At 38.0% G+C, this 17,361-nt stretch overlaps 1 protein-coding gene across 1 annotated transcript in view; it reads left to right on the forward strand.

The window, feature by feature from the left end:
- Positions 1-17,361, forward strand: part of LOC124619391 (vacuolar protein sorting-associated protein 54) — a 154,927-nt gene that overhangs the window by 99,719 nt on the left and 37,847 nt on the right. The window lies entirely within an intron of this gene.

Genomic DNA, 17,361 nt, shown 5'->3' on the forward strand with positions numbered 1-17,361 from the left:
TTAGTTGTTCACGTGATATTCATGGGACTATTGCCTGTAAACATGTGCCACGTCAGTGCTCATGGAAGAGAGCTGTGGCAGTGATGTGGCTGTGTTGTACCCGCATAGTTATTTGCGAAGATGGAAAGACTAGAGATTCGAGCAGTGAGTAATTACTTCATAAAGAAAGGTATGAAATCAAAGGACATTCAGGCTGATTTCCAGAATACACTTGGGGACTCTGCTCCTTCGTATTCAACTATTGCCAAGTGGGCAAAGGAATTTAAATTTGGTCGGGAGAGCTTAGATGATGATCTGCACAGTGGTCGGCCAAGATGTGTCACTACTCCAGAAATCATTGCAAAAGTGCACAAAATGATCATGGAGGATTGCCGATTGAAAGTGCGTGAAATTGCTCATGCTTGCCATATGTCATCTGAAAGGGTATATCCCATTTTAACTGAAGAATGAGAAATGGAAAAAGTATCTGCAAGATGGATACTGTGACTCTTGACACTGGATCAAAAACACTTGAGAATGGACATATCGGAACAATATTAGGCCCATTATAGGAGAATCGAACAAGTTTTTTTGCGCCGGTTTGTGACCACAGATGAAACTTGGGTGCACTGCTATACCACAGACACAAAACAACAGTCAAAGCAGTGGAAACATGCTGATTCTCTGCCACCAAGGAAAGCAAAGACAACTCCTTCGGCGGGAAAGGTAATGGCATCAGTGTTCATGGATGTGAAGGGGATTCTGTTTGTAGATTATCTCCCCACTGGACAAACAGTTGCTGGAGAATACTATGCTAACCTCCTGGACAAATTACAACAAAAGATACATGAAAAAGGGCCTGGTTTAACAAGGAAAAAAGTCGTGTTCCATGAAGACAATGCGTGCCCACACACGAGTCATCACCATGGCAAAATTACATGAACTAAGGTATGAATTGTTGCCACACTCACCTTATTCACCTTATATGGCTCCGTAAGACTTCCATCTCTTCCCAAAATTGAAAATTTTTCTTGGTGGGTGAAGATTCACGTCAAACGAAGAATTGCTAGCCAGAGTTGACAACTATTTTTCAGGACTGGAGGAAACTCATTCTCGTGATGGGGTCAAGGCACTGGAACATCATTGGACCAAGTGCATTAATCTACATGGAGACTATGTTGGAAAATAAAAAAAAAGGTTTTAGTGATAAAAGTACTTTTTTCTATTCTGTTCTGAGAACTTTTCAGACCACCCTTGTAGTTACCTAGTGTTTCATACATGCTAAACAGACAAATATAGATAACCTACACTTTTTTCCATAGTTCATAACTGCTGATGCACACTTCCATTATTGCATGCATATGGTCATAGAAATAATGTAGTTGTCATGGGTCTCACTAACTCAGCTGACTGACTCAGTAGTCTAATGATATGGCGTTATGCACAACTGAAATGAAAGTTCTGTTTTAAATTGTTTGTGATCACTAATTTTTCTGTGCTGAGAAGGGATTTACTCAGCCCCATGAGATCAAGTGTGATGCTTCTTGCCAGATATGGCCAAATTAAATACTGCTCAAATAAGTATGTAGTGTGCCACACAAGTCACTGACATTGTCAGATTTAATGGCTTGTACTACACTAGAAGCCACTTCTTCTTCCGTTTCACCTGACTTTGGGGTATGTTAAAACAGTCCCTTTATAATACTCTGTTCTTTTCTTGTTTATCTGTTTGGGTTCATTCTGAGAAAGTGTCCACAGAAATCAGTTGTTTTCCTCATTGCGTCTGTGCGGTTGTGGTTTTTTTTAAAGGTTTTCATTTCTGTTGTGAATTAGTTCGTTGTACCATCTGGGGCCAAGGATTTTTCATGAATTCTTTCTTTCTCTGATCTTCAGCCTTTCACCTGGACCTTGGTTGGTTGTGGACAGATGTTTCGGCAGCATACAGGCCTTCCAGTTTGATTACAGTGTTATAATGTGTAACACTTTTTGTTACATGTTTTTGATGAGTTGGGAGACAAGTTCAACTTCACTTCTTCTAGATTTCATTGCCTTTTTCTCGAGGGCATTCCAACTTACATATTCTTCAGGATATTTGAATTCTTTAATAATCTCTATTTTTTGTACTCCCACTTTAAATTTTTTAGGTGGATTTCTTACGTTTGTCATTATCTTGGGCTTTTCAAAGGAGATTTGAGACCTATTTTTTCTGCTTGTTTTGTAGCTCAAGAGTCTTTTATTTGGCTTCATCCCAAGTATTGGCTAGTAGAGCCATATCATCTGCAAAGGCTAGAAAATTGACTTTGTTACCTTTGCTTTTGTTACTAGTTGAATTCCACTATGGATCTTGTTGTTCCTCTCTTTAACTACTTTTACTAGGGCACAGTTAAGTAGCAGTGGAAAGAGTCCAGCTCCTTGCCTTCCACCAATTTTGATCTCAAAAGGATCTGAGAGTTCTCCCATGGATTTGACTTTGGAGTTTGTGTTGGTGTAAAGGTTTTTTGATTGTTTATTTGTTAATTCGTCCAAGGATCATCTCACAGTGATACAGGATTTGTCAATGTAGTATACTGCAGATCAGCAGCCAGAAACATAAAACACAGAGCATACATAATGTGCTTTTTGGGGATTGGGTAGCACAAGTGGTTGGCAGGGGTCTTGATTAAGAAACCTTTTGTCATTTGCGTTATGCAAGAAAACCCAAATCAGGATGGCTGGACAGAAAAACTCCATTCTCTCGGATATGAAGTCAGTGTCTTAACAGCTTCACTGCCTGATTTGGTAAGTCCATGTTGTATAATGTTCCTTAATTTACACACGGTTTGTTCCAGGTAACTTGCAGATAAAACATAGTTCTGTTCTTCATTGCCCCACACACAGAGGATATCACCTGATGTCTCCTGTGTAGTGAAGATGCTGGTGTTTTCTGTGAATCAATTCCATACTCCATTTTCAACAACGTATCACTGTCTACCTGCAAACAAGTCAACAGACATTACTGTCATGCATTTTACATCTTCACATGATTACCGTTTGAAAACAGTAATCATAATTATATTGAAATGTGACAAGTTGTAGTTTTCCACCTACATTACTGACTGCTACTCTGAGTCCTCTCAGTACTCTTTAATTGTGTAATTTGCATTACTTTTGAAGAATGTTTTAGCTGCTTTTTAAAACAGATGTATTTTAGTAATCTTTTCACTCCTATTGGCAATGTACTCTACTGTCTTATCCCATGATATAAACTGCAGTTTTGAGCTTTTTTTCACATTTTTCCTGGGTAAATGTAACTGGCTCTTGTTCCATGATTTTGTATAGAACTATTTAGTAACATTTTAGCTGATGCACCACAAAGTGATAGAGATACTCACTTGGTGCAGTAGGGCTGCCAAATTTTATTAAAATAGCTCTTTATAATTAGCCTGACTACCTCATTCGGTTATTATTCGTAATGTCTTTGCAGTTTAAAAGCCGTGTCCTTGTTTTGTGCCTTCGATCCATAGGAAAGAATCCTTTAGCCAAGAATTGAGTGTATATAGACATTTTGTATCACCCCCAGACATTGGCTGTTACAAACTGATGCTAATACTCTGAGCATAAAAAGATGATGACATTCTTTTTTCCAGTGTCTTGGTATGTTCATTCCATGATAGCTGGCAGCCAGAGTTCTAATCCAAAAAATTTGGTGTTAAACACAATTTGTAGCTTCAGCATCTATGTTTAGAGTAACAGAGTTGCTTCCCCTCTTTACGCTGAAGTACATGCTGTTCATTTTCTTTATGTTCAGTAATAATTTATTATATACTGTCCAGTTGTAAACATTATTGAGGGTTTCGCTTGTTTTCTCTGATAGGAGCTCTGATGTTTGATCAGTAACTATGACGATGCTGTCATTGGCAAAGAGAACTTTTTCTCCATGCCTTAAACTGTTTGGAAAGTCATTTATATAAAATAAGAACAGAACTGGATCAACCGAGCTACCCTGAGAAACACCTCTGTATGTTTCTTGTCTGACAGTTGTGTAAAAATTTATCAGCCGACATGTGGACAATCTCCACATTTTGCACCCTGTCTTCCAAGTAAAACTCAAGCCACTCTTGCAATTTCTCCAACACCTAGTGCTTCTAGTTTGCTCAATTGTATTTTGTGGTCATCAGTGTCAAAGGCCTTGGAGAAGGCAAAGAAAATTCCTGTAACACAATTCTCTGTCTTAAGGCGTTGAAGTGCCACTTTTAAGGACTGTGCAGTGGTCAATATTGTTCTTCTCCCACTTCTGAAACCAAATTGCACTTCAATAAAGTGGTTCTATTTACTTGTGTAACTTATCAATCTCTTGTTCATAATTACTTCAATTATTTTTGAGAATGAAGACAGCAGTGAAACTGGCCTGTAGTTTTTAATGTGTTCTGCATTACCATTAGTTAGGGAACCACTTGTGCTTGCTGTAGGTACTTTTGGAAAACACCAGAACTAAAGGACTCACATATTATGTTTGTTAATGGAGCATGTGTGCTGTCTACCGTATTTACTCGAATCTAAGCCGCACTTTTTTTCTGGTTTTTGTAATCCAAAATGCCGCCTGCGGCTTAGAATAGAGTGCAAAGCAAGTGGAAGTTCTGAAAAATGTTGGTAGGTGCCGCCACAACTAACTTCTGCCGTCAAATATATGTAGCGCTACACAGGCGTGCTTTGTAGGCACAAAGACAAATACTGGCGCCAAAACCTCCGCGTCAGTAAATAAATTTTTAAAAAAAAGGTGGAAGACGAGCTTTTTTTCCGCCCCGAGTTTCGACCACTGCATTTTCGTACATTATCCAACGAAGTAAATACAAATTCCGTATTGTCCATCTTAGAATGTAGCAGAATTTCAATGTATTACGAAAATCCGACATGCAAGACTGTTTGGGATGTTTGTCAATATGGCCAACTCTACTTTCTGAATTTTTTCCTACCTGTGAGAAGAGATGGTTGCTAATAGGAACCTGATGAAATGTGAATCACATGCAATATTCTCTTCACCATAAGAATAATACGAATATCAACATTTTGCCATGTATTCTTTCGTGTTTGCTGCTCTCTCATTTAAATCCTGTCTGCCTAATAAACTACGAAACTAGAGTGAGACAACAGCAAACGTGGAAGAATATACGTATCGTGTCATGTTTATATTCGCATTATTCTTATGCCTAATAGTGATACAGTCAGAAATGAAGCACGGCAACTGACTAGATTCTTAATTCTAAGATGACTAATTTCTGTGCAGAATTTGATGTACTAAAGAAGCGGCCGCAAAGATTTTCAAACGGAGAAACATTTTCGCCTAACTCTCGTTCAGAACATGTTCTATCATACGCAGTCTATTATTTGGTTCTTGTTGATCATTATCAAAGAAAGCAGCAGTGTAAGTAACAACAAATAGCAGTCTCTTGCCATTGTTTCGCTAATGAGACGATTCCTATCTCTTTTTAAAAAACAATTGTAAGCGGCAGTAGCGCGCACAAAAGCTAGCCATCCCGCGAGCGGCGACAGGCCATAAACACGCACTATCAGAATGCGACAAACAATGCATGACACAGTATAGTAATGCATTTTCAGCTTTGAGTGACGTGAACACCTATAACAAAGAAAACAGCACTTATCAGATCAAAGCAAAATAAGCAATCGATTCAAACCAGACGAAGCACGTGAAAAACGAAGGGTACCCGTATAAATACGGACGGAGCGCCTGATGCATAGCAATGGCTACCCGGTAAAGCTTAACTGCTAAGCTTACGACTCGAACCAAACTACTGTAGCTGTATCGTCATTCATTCGACCTAAATTGTGTCTCATATTACAATGGACCAACTTTGTTTTGATTTGGAGGTGCGGCCTAAAACTTTACTCTCCCCTTGAATTTCGAGTCTCAAATATCCGGTGCGGCTTAGATTCGGGAAATTTTTTTTTCCTTTATTTCGAGTCTAATTTTTCAGGTGTGGCTTAGATTCGAGTGCGGCTTAGATTCGAGTAAATACGGTATGCATGCCTCCAGAACAGAGGCAGGAACCTCATTTGTGCCTTTTTTGACTTCTTATTCTTTAATTGTTTTATTGTCTTTCTAAATTCAAACTCTGTTGTGGGAAACATCATCATTGTGCTTGCTGTGTAAGTCATTGTGGGTGCTATATGCGTTTAGGAAAATTTTGCTGCAATTTGTCCACAGAACCATAGAAATGGTCATTTACAAAATTTGATAATTGTTGAGAACTTTATATTATTCTATTTCCGTCTTTGTTTTTATGTTGGTATACTTGCCAGTGTTTTCCAATTTGTTTTATAACATCCCATACCACTTTTCCTTTTTTTCGCATTATATATTATTCTGTCCTTGAATGATTTTTTTGCAGCAAGCGGTACCCTCTTGTATGTGTTTCTTAAAACTTTGAATGTACTCTAGAAACTGTGGATTAGTGCAAAGCTTTTACAAAGAATTTAGAAATTTAATTGCCCGTACAGTTATCCATGTGTTTTCATTAGCTGCTTCAGTAGAAATGGCTCCTTTTGGAAATGTCTGCTCGGAAATTAAATTAAACAATGTGCAGAATTTACATAACTCAATAACTAGATTGCTTTCTGTATATACTTCATCACAGATTTGATTTCCCAATGTCCTATAAAAATATGTATCTTATGATCTTAGAAAATCTTTTGTAGGTCTGCAGTTTTGCATGGTTCATTGAGCCTGTGCTTAGTTTTACTATCTGATAGCAATGATACGAAAAGCCAAGATCTCTTATAAATACTTTACATTTCCTGTCATTATCTGTAAGTACACGGTCTAAAATTGCAGATGAGCTATTTTGGAACCCTCATAATAGTGTCCACCAGTTAAGCACCATTTCAGCCAGGCCAAAAGTACTCAAAATGTTTAGGAAGTTATTACTAATTTCACCCTCAACACCTGTGTCAATATTTATGTCTCTGCATATTGTGATGTTAGTGCTCGGGACTGAGATGCTCTCCATAGGACTTCACTTAATTTGTTGACACTTTTGTCCACATTATCACTAGGTGAGTGGTTAACACACACAGTGATTAACTTCTTTATGCATCTAGCTTTGTTACTTCAGTGGACACCAATTCAACATCTTTATCTATGCTAATTGTGGCCAGATCTGGTCCAACTTTAAAATGTGTGCCACTCCTGTTATTTATTACACCATCCTGCACCCTGAAAGGTAGATTAACAGTAGCAGCTTGCATGTTCATGTGATGATAATACTATTTGCTGCAATTAATGATGTCTACACCAGTGCACTATAATGGGTAGTACTGCGCTGCTCAAAGACTGTAATTTAATTTCATGGTGGTGGTGTATCAGAACTTCTTTGCATGTAATTTTTTAACCAAGTTATGGCTGTAATTGTGAAGTCAACTTATCCATACCCAGTGGTGGACCGTTCTTGGACCGGACTGGCCTTATCTGCTGGTAGTTCCATGGTATGGTGCTGCTGTCAGTTGTTGAAGATGGCGTTTGTGATTCACGTATCCATGGCATATAAGCAGCAAAGTGTGATTCATTTTCTATGGAGCAAGGGACAAACGCACTAGGAAAAAGGAGCCCAAGCGCAGGGAAAAGTGACTTGCTGTGAAATGTATCAGATGGTATTAGTGTTGTGAGTTCACAAAAGGCTGTGAAGACTTAAATGAGAATGAATGTTCGGGGAGACCGCATTCATCACTGACAGGTAGCACCATTCTCGCACTGATGCAGTTGTGAAATGAGATTGGTGTGTGTGTACCTAAAGGGCATTTCCTGGGAGCGTGGAATTTGATATGGGAGTGTTTTGACATTGTTCACAGGTCCTTAGGGTACCAGAAGTTTACATGTCGGTGGATGCCTAAGCAGTTGCATCACATGATCAAAGGCAAGCATGATTGCTTCACCGAATCATCTACAGTGGTATGCTCAGGAGGGTGACGGTTTCCTGAACCACATCGTTACTGATAATGAAATGTGGATACTGCATTTAATGCCAAAATTTCAGCATCTGGGCCTGCTTGTGACAACAAGAAAAAATCCGTGCAGTGTCACTTATTTGGAAAGCAACATTAATAGTCGTTTGGGATCACCCAGGACCACTTCTATTGAATTTCATAATTGTGCACACATCAGTGCCAACTATTATTGTTTCAGACTGTCACATCTGTGGGCTTCTGTCAAAAAGATGCACCAAGAGATTCTTGATTTGGAGAATGTGGCTATACTCCATGATGATGTGAGGCCATATGTGGAAATCAAAACCACCAACAAGTTCTCTTCATTTCACTGAGGGAGTCTGGACCATCCACTATCTAGTATTGCCCCGTTTTGGAAATATCGTGCATCAGGGGCTGATGCACAAAGCAGTCTGAGTTGGATTGGGTAGCCTCCACCTGACCCCTGTTTACATTAAGTGATTTTGCTGTTTTCTCGTCATTTAGTACTGTCACATCATGTGAGAACAAAACCGATTTCTGTGGCCACGAGCTATCAAGTGAATTAAAAAACTTTCACGTAATTATAGAAGGCTAAAATATGTTAATAGTTTCAGATTTTATTTCCATCTTTCTGACAGTCAAGTATTAATCGTCTTGCAGAAAGGTGAAGTTATTTTTGTCGGTTTGCTAAAGAAATTTGGCTTCTATTAATCTTTTCCACTGAGGGAGTCAATTTATTTGAAATGAAGTGTTTAATTCCACACTGTTGGCTAGTCTCAAATGATCACTGCATTTAAAGGGCATGTTTTCTTCTTCTAACACGTATGGCATTATACCATAATAAAGAACCAAACATGAGATGATACAGTACTGGTACTCCAAGTAACTTTACATCCGAGTCTGGACATACGAATGTGCACTTTAAGCCATCTTATGCGTTATAGTATGGTTCACGAAATTCCAATCCTCTTGGAGTATTCTCTAATGTCTTCTTTCTTTTAGGACATAATGTAAGATCTTTTAATGTTTTACATGTACAAGCATAAGGGGTTCCTGCGTCGTCATAGCTGCGCAAGCACAGTTATGCATGTTATCTGGCGCTCTCTGGCAACTGCTGAAACTAACTTATTTGTAACAGGTTGCTGGAAAATATTGTGAACGGTTATTTGAAAAGCGTTACTCTCAAAGTATATTTCCTTTTACGCAAGATGAACTGTGTGTGAGAATGGACGGTGAATTCTTAAATCACAGTGTGTTTGACTCTCATTTAAAAGTCAACTCTTAGAGGATGACCATTTAGAATAATTTAGAGCCCAGAAGGTGACATTTACTTCCTATGTCGTTGTTAAAAATTTTACTGGCACATTCGTGTGATGTATCTTAAAGTGTAACACGCGCCAGAAAGATCAGCATTAGATGTGAATGCTTTGCTTCACTTGCAGCTTATTAATCTTAGAGACCAATATTATATGTGAAAGCTTTTCTTTTCTTTTCTTGTAGCAACACTATGTATACTAATTTAAACCATTAACTTCTTCTATTTCTGTGTTCACGTTAATTAAAAGTGATGTTGCTGTTGGCTGACTACATCTCGTGTCCTGTGCTCTGAATATCCGCTGCAGTTGGCTGGCAAGATCATGACACATGATCATGAGTGGCTTACAAAAGTGCATCACAATCTCGATTTCAATGCTTTGGAATGTAACATGCGGTGTTTGGTGGAATTCGAATTTATACTTTTGTAATACAAAAAATATTCAGTGTACATGATGCTGCACGTCAGACATCTTTCTAAAACTGGTTTTTTCCCCTGAGTTTCATTTTCTAATGTGCCGCGAAATTCTACGCTTGTGTATAAAACCATAACCATTCAAAGGATTCATAAGTTTTACAGTTCTGGAGAAAAGTATACTGTCACAAAACACGGAAAAAGTGTGTTTTCATTTGGGAGAAAGTGTATTTTTAACTGGGAAATCCGGGGAAAAATCTGGTTTATTTTTTTCCCTCATCCATGTATACTACACCCTGTCTGCATACACACTGCAGAAGTCTCTAAGCTGGTTGAGATACTCTTAACATAGGGGAGCTATCCACAACAACTGTTATTTGACCATGTGCGACCCCATGTTCACTAATCATCTCCACCAACCTCCCTTTCCCATGCCTGTTTAGCTGTAGACCATACCAAATGTAGCTCCATGTCCCAATAGTTCCCACCAGCACCAGTTCAGTGTGTGACTGGCCAGCAGTCATCAGTGCCATCACCAGCTCCACATTGACATGCCTTGCATCGCTGCCAAGACAAGGCTGATCATGCCACCAGAACAGCTGAACCGCACTCACATTGGTGCCACTAATTAGAGAAACCTTTTTACGCACGTCACCACCTATGTTGTATGCCCTGACTGTATCCAAATTGTTCCCTGCCCCACACACTATTACCACCTGGTCATCTTTCATAAAATTCTTACATGAATCACCTGATCCAACACAGCACTCAGCTTGAAAGTACTGGTCACCTAATACTCCTTCCCTTACTTCTGTAATTAAGTGCCAATGCATCTGCTATGCCTATATAGCAGCAGTCCTCTCTTCTTCCTGACAATAGTGTTATCCTAAGCTTCCTAATCATGGACAGAGTCTGCTGCACGTATCCTACTCTTGCACCATCTTGAGGCTCCTCTCTCATCAACTCTGGTAGGTGAAATCTGTTGCTGGCAGTCTCAACAAAACTGTCAGACCAGGTCCTCCTCCTGCAAGCCCTTCTACCAACTGCCAGTTCCCAACAGCCCCCCTCATCACTACCTTACCCCGTCCCCACCAGCTCTCCTAGTTTTATCCAACTGTGCGTAAAGGTACAGATCTTTCCTTCCTCCTGCTCCAATCTCTCTCGTGCATATTTTGCAGTTCCAGCAGAGAGCATCAGCAGGCTCTCCAGAGTTCTCCCCACTACATTCCTCAGTGAAACCATTTACTACAGTTCTCGTAGTGCATCCCACTACTAACTTTCCTATGATAGCTCCCACAGTTTTCACTGATCGTCAAATATTATCTGTAACAATAGAAACACTAAAGGAGTATTACAAAATGCATTAAGTTTATTTCACTATAAAAACAATGTAACTTCTGGTAATGTATTAAGTTCATTGCTACTGAAAGTTCACTAAAGTCAGGCACGAGGTTATTCTGAAACGTCAGGCGCATGTAAACAAACATTCATTAGAAGTCACATCTAACAGCACTGTAAAACAACTCGAGATGCCGAAACTTCTCTCATGTGACGAGAAAAAAGGCACTGGTATGGCTATTCGGAACAAAAGGTATTTTTAAAAATACTCGTGCATGTACACAGTTCATTAGAGATGTTGACTTCAGTGCGTAAACAAGTCACACCTGTATAGCAACTAGGCCTATTGGAAATTCAATGTACAGGTAAATCCACAGTATAATGCACGCTAAATATATTAAAGATATTCAAAATGCGAAAACAGACTGGGGGGAGGGAAACATATCTTTTCAAAGATTAGGTTTGTTGTTTTGTTGTCTAGGTTTAATTCTTTTAGAATAATCAATTTTCGAAGATAAATCTACTCACCAAGCAGTGGCAGGACAACACGCATATAAAGACATTAAAGTTAGTGAGCTTTCAGAGTTAGTGGCTCCTTCTTCTGGAAGAAGGGTTAGGAAGAGGGATGAAGGAAAAGGACTGATGAGATTTAGGGAAAGTGATATGGTTTGGAAAAATCGCCCAGAACATGAATGCTTTTAATTCTAATTCTCCAGTGCTCTCTAGTTCTTTCAGTACAGAGATGAGGGATTCCTTGTCTGTCAAGTCATATTGTTCATGAAAGTCAACGGAAGAAATAACATATAATTTTGCTCTTGATTTTTGGTAGGCCATGAGGATTTTGAGTTTTAGCTTTAGTTCCAAACAGGATTTTTCTTTCCTGAAATCCACTTAGTATTATCAAAGTTGATGGTGTAATTGGGGTTCTGTCCTGTTTAGTACGACTTCTGAGAATATCTTAAATGTTGTGTCTAGGAATGACATCCTTCTGTAGTTGTTTGTATCTGTTTTGAACCCTTCCTTTTGGAATGAGTGGTTGAGGGCTGTCTTCCACTCACCTAAGATTCTTTGGTTTATCCAGATTTCTTAAAAACTGTGTTGAAGAGAGTCTGTTTTATTTTTGTTGACGTTTTCCAAAGTTCAGCTGTTATTCAATTGTATATGAACCCATATAGTATTTCAGATTTGAAATGACTGTCTATAGTTCTTCTGTGATGAGTGGTTCACAGTTTGTGTTGATGGTGGTTGTTGTTGCTTTTGTTGTTGTTGAGATCTTGAAGTCCATTTTTTTAACACGGATTCTTCACAGTTGAGGAGATTACTGAAGTATTCTGCCAGTATTTTGCAGTTATCCCTGCTGTTGTGGACAGTATTTCTGTTTTTGTCCTAGAGATGTAGGGTTGGTGGGGCCTTATTTGGTAATTTTTGGTTTAAAGTCTTATAAAGTTCTTTGTGTTGTTTTAGATGAAGTCTTCATTGCTCTGAAAGAGCATCTGGTCATCTTGTGTGTGTGTGTGTGTGTGTGTGTGTGTGTGTGTGTGTGTGTGGTTTCTTTTTTTTGGGGGGGGGGGGGGGGGCTTTGGTTATTAGCTTTCTTTTATTTGATTCCAGTTTCAGTTTTGCATGTCTTCAGTTGCAAAGGGAACGTCTTTGAAGTTTATTGTTTTTCCTGGGTCGTATTTTCTGCTTTTGGGACCACTAGTTTGTTTTTTCCTTTTGGGAATGATTTTGAGTTTTATTTTAGAAAGGTAGTGATCGAAAAATATGTTGACTTTGACTCCTCTGAGGACTTCAACATTCTGTTTTTTTTATTTTTTATTTTTATTTTTTTTATGGAGCTTCAGTTTGATTAATATGTAATCCAGTCAGAGTTCACCTCAGTAAGAGTTTGGCGAGACCCATGGTTTTTTAAGGCTGTGGAATTCAGGATCGTGTTGTGAGCTTGGCATAGTTTTGTCAGTCTGATGCCACTTTGGTTAGTTCTGGGTAGTTTCCAACAATTTTTTTGTATTTTTCCTCCCGTATCAGATCATTGAAGTCCCCCATTAATAAGATGCTAAGTTTCTCTAGAACGTTTTTGCATGTCGTCTTCTAGCTGCTCCCAGAAATGTTCCACTCTTTTTGTCCTTTCTTTGCATTCGATGATTTATACTTTGCCAGCAGATTTGAAAATATGTGTGGAGAGTCTTTCAGATTGTGTTTTTAAATTATTTATTTGTTTTTAAACAAATTTATTCAATAGTTGATTTACCCTTTATTCAACAGTTGGTTTACTAGTCGTCATACATAAGTGCATGCTGCTAGACGCAGCTTACCGTAGCTTCCATTCAGTGTGTTTGAAGTACGTAGTATGTGCCTGTATTGTGTGATTGTAATGAGTGAGTGCTAATAAAGCTGAGGGATGTTTGCATTTTGTGGACGAGGACAGAATGGAAGAAAATGAGACAGAGGAAATGTTTCTTGGCAAATGCTCTCATCTGAAACTACCATATTTACCTGATTGTAAGCAGAGGTTTTTTCCCAGATCTGTCATTCAAAAAATATGGGATCGTCTTACATTCCCAGATCACATAATTGCTGCTGAGGACAGTGCTTTTACACTGTTAATAGATTAATATATGGATTGTCTTACCTTTACAGAGGTTTCATACAATTTTGTTTTGGACCGTCCCAAAGAGTAGGGTCTAGCAAACAGTTCTTGCATTCAAATAGGCTCAAGATATCCCGATATGCCCAAGCGCTCGATACAGTATCGATCTCGCTTGACTAATCACGTGACATTTGACTCGTGGTGCTAGCACAAGGGATGTACACAAGAAATTATGTACTAGCAAGTAAAACAATCAAGTGCTCTGCTTAAAAATTGACAGTTATGTGAAACATCAGAGGAAATGACATTAAATTCTATCAACTTACAAACTTTTGTTGTATTTTAACAGGTTCATAATAAAAGTTCTCGTACCTATTGATACTGTTTGCATACAATCATGCTGCTTTTTGAGTAAAGGAAACATTGAAAGATGAAAATCTTCTCCTTCAAAAACCATTACTTGTTTCTGAACCAAAGTTAATATTTTATTTGTTAATGAGAAACTGTAATAATTTGCCATTTGGATTGTCATTCATCTATTAGAATACCATGGAAAAACATTACCAATTTTTAATCAGCTTTGGAACAAGGTGATGACATTCAGATGAAATATAAAAGAAAATTAATCCAGAGTTAAATGTCTAAAAAACAAAATAAATCACATTAAACCAACTGCAATTCTTATCGCAAGAATAAATTACAGCGGAAGACCTATTTTGGAGATAGCATCAACAGATGTAACTACATCAAAGGTTCGAGAATTGTACTGAATGGTGATTGCAATCTTTTATTCACGTATTAGTTGCTTTGTTACATATGTCCTGCACTCTGGGAGATATTGTCATCTACTTTTCACTGGTGCTCAAGAACAGCAGTACGGAATGTTGGATGGGGCACAGTGCACAAGTGTAGCTGTGAGGGAGCAGAAATTACATTGTGCTGTCAACTGTGGGATTGAATACTGTGTACTTTGGCTTTTTACAAACATCTAAGTTTTTAAACTGCACTGTGCCTGAATCCATTTGCATTCGGTAGCAAATTGACTTTAAAACTGAACAAATACTCAACAATAGCATACATTTCTGCACGATATGCTAAAAGTCTAGATTGGGGTATGTGGCGTACTTAATGTTTTTTGTGGAGCAACGTTGTAGACACTCACCATGAGGTGTGGCGGGAACAATTGGAGCTGTATCAGCTGCTGATTCTATACAGCAAATGAGAGAGTGGCTGGCAGATGATAGGTTTGGAAGCAAGTCAGTATAAAAGTGAAATCTGCTATGTTTTCAGGGGGGAGTGGGCGGGGGTCATCTAATATCCAGGGTCATCTTATAATTAGGTAAATAAGGTAACTACCCTGTATCTGTCTAGCCGAGGACAACATATTTATTGCAGCATATGTCTCAGGGAAGTGGGATTATTATTATTATTTCTTTCCTTTCTCAGACGTTATGTCTGGTTAAAAATGGAAAGTGACGTGGACCTTGATCAAGCGTGACTTCCTTTTAACTGTACGGTATATGTTACATTGCATTTAGGAACTTTCGGGTAATTGAACAAGTATCAATAATTACAGATTTCTTTAGTTGTATATATACGTTTGGATGTAGCTGTATTGCGTTGATGTACTAGTGGATATTGTGTGGTATGACTCCTGTAGTTGATAGTATAATTGGTATAATGTCAACTTTATCCTGATGCCACATGTCCTTGACTTCCTCAGCCAGTTGGATGTATTTTTCAATTTTTTCTCCTGTTTTCTTCTGTGTATTTGTTGTATAGGGTATGGAAAATTTGATTAGTTGTGTTAATTTCTTCTTTTTATTGGTGAGTATGATGTCAGGTTTGTTATGTGGTGTTGTTTTATCTGTTATAATGGTTCTGTTCCAGTATAATTTGTATTCATCATTCTCCAGTACATTTTGTGGTGCATACTTGTATGTGGGAACGTTTTGTTTTGTTAGTTTATGTTGTATGGCAAGTTGTTGAGGTATTATTTTTGCTACATTGTCATGTCTTCTGGGGTATTCTGTATTTGCTAGTATTGTACATCCGGTTGTGATGTGATCTACTGTGTCTATTTGTTGTTTGCAAAGTCTGCATTTATCTGTTGTTGTATTGGGATCTTTAATAATATGCTTGCTGTAATATCTGGTGTTTATTGTTTGATCCTGTATTGCAATCATGAATCCTTCCGTCTCACTGTATATATTGCCTTTTCTTAGCCATGTGTTGGATGCGTCTTGATCGATGTGTGGCTGTGTTAGATGATACAGGTGCTTGCCATGCAGTGTTTTCTTTTTCCAATTTACTTTCTTTGTATCTCTTGATGGTATGTGATCTAAAGGGTTGTAGAAGTGGTTATGAAATTGCAGTGGTGTAGCCGATGTATTTATATGAGTGATTGCTTTGTGTATTTTGCTAGTTTCTGCTCGTTCTAGAAAGAATTTTCTGAAATTGTCTACCTGTCCATAATGTAGGTTTTTTATGTCGATAAATCCCTTTCCTCCTTCCTTTCTGCTTAATGTGAATCTTTCTGTTGCTGAATGTATGTGATGTATTCTAAATTTGTGGCATTGTGATCGTGTAAGTGTATTGAGTGCTTCTAGGTCTGTGTTACTCCATTTCACTACTCCAAATGAGTAGGTCAATATTGGTATAGCATAAGTATTTATAGCTTTTGTCTTGTTTCTTGCTGTCAATTCTGTTTTCAGTATTTTTGTTAGTCTTTGTCTATATTTTTCTTTTAGTTCTTCTTTAATATTTGTATTATCTATTCCTATTTTTTGTCTGTATCCTAGATATTTATAGACATCTGTTTTTTCCATCGCTTCTATGCGGTCACTGTGGTTATCCAATATGTAATCTTCTTGTTTAGTGTGTTTTCCCTTGACTATGCTACTTTTCTTACATTTGTCTGTTTGTTGGTATATTCCACGCTTAATCTGTATTGGCTGTGATGTGATATTATTTGAATTTGTTTGGATATTAAGTGTGGTTTTCCAATTTTTCATTACTATGTTTAGGAACTGTATTAATTTAGGATCTACTTTGTATATTTCCAATATCTGTAGTAACCTTGAGTGGGGTACACTATCAAAAGCTTTTTGGTAATCAATGTATGCATAGTGCAGCGACCTTTGTTTAGTTTTAGCTTGATATATCACCTCTGTATCTATTATCAGTTGCTCTTTACATCCTCGTGCTCCTTTGCAGCAGCTTTTTTGTTCTTCGTTTATAATTTTGTTATGTGTTGTATGTGTCATTAATTTCTGTGTAATGACTGAAGTTAATATGTTGTATATTGTTGGTAGGCATGTTATGGGGCGATATTTAGCTGGGTTTGCTGTGTCTGCTTGATCTTTAGGTTTCAGATAAGTTATTCCTTGTGTAAGTGTATCAGAGAATGTGTATGGGTGTGCAATGTAATTGTTAAATAATTTAGTTAGGTGTGAATGTGTTGAGGTGAACTTCTTTAGCCAGAAATTTGCTATTTTATCATTTCCAGGGGCTTTCCAATTGTGCGTAGAATTAATTGCTCGGGTGACTTCACGTTTCAAAATTATCACTTCAGGCATTTGTGTTATCATCTTGTATGCGTCTGTTTCTGCTTGTATCCACCATGCGTGTTTGTTATGTTGTACCGGGTTTGACCATATGTTGCTCCAGAAGTGTTCCATGTCAGTTAAGTTTGGTGGATTGTCTATTTTAATGTGTGTGTTCTCTATTGTCTGGTAAAATTTCTTTTGATTTGTGTTGAATGTTT

The sequence above is a fragment of the Schistocerca americana genome, chromosome 6 (assembly GCF_021461395.2).
Source record: "Schistocerca americana isolate TAMUIC-IGC-003095 chromosome 6, iqSchAmer2.1, whole genome shotgun sequence".
Lineage (NCBI taxonomy): Eukaryota > Metazoa > Arthropoda > Insecta > Orthoptera > Acrididae > Schistocerca > Schistocerca americana.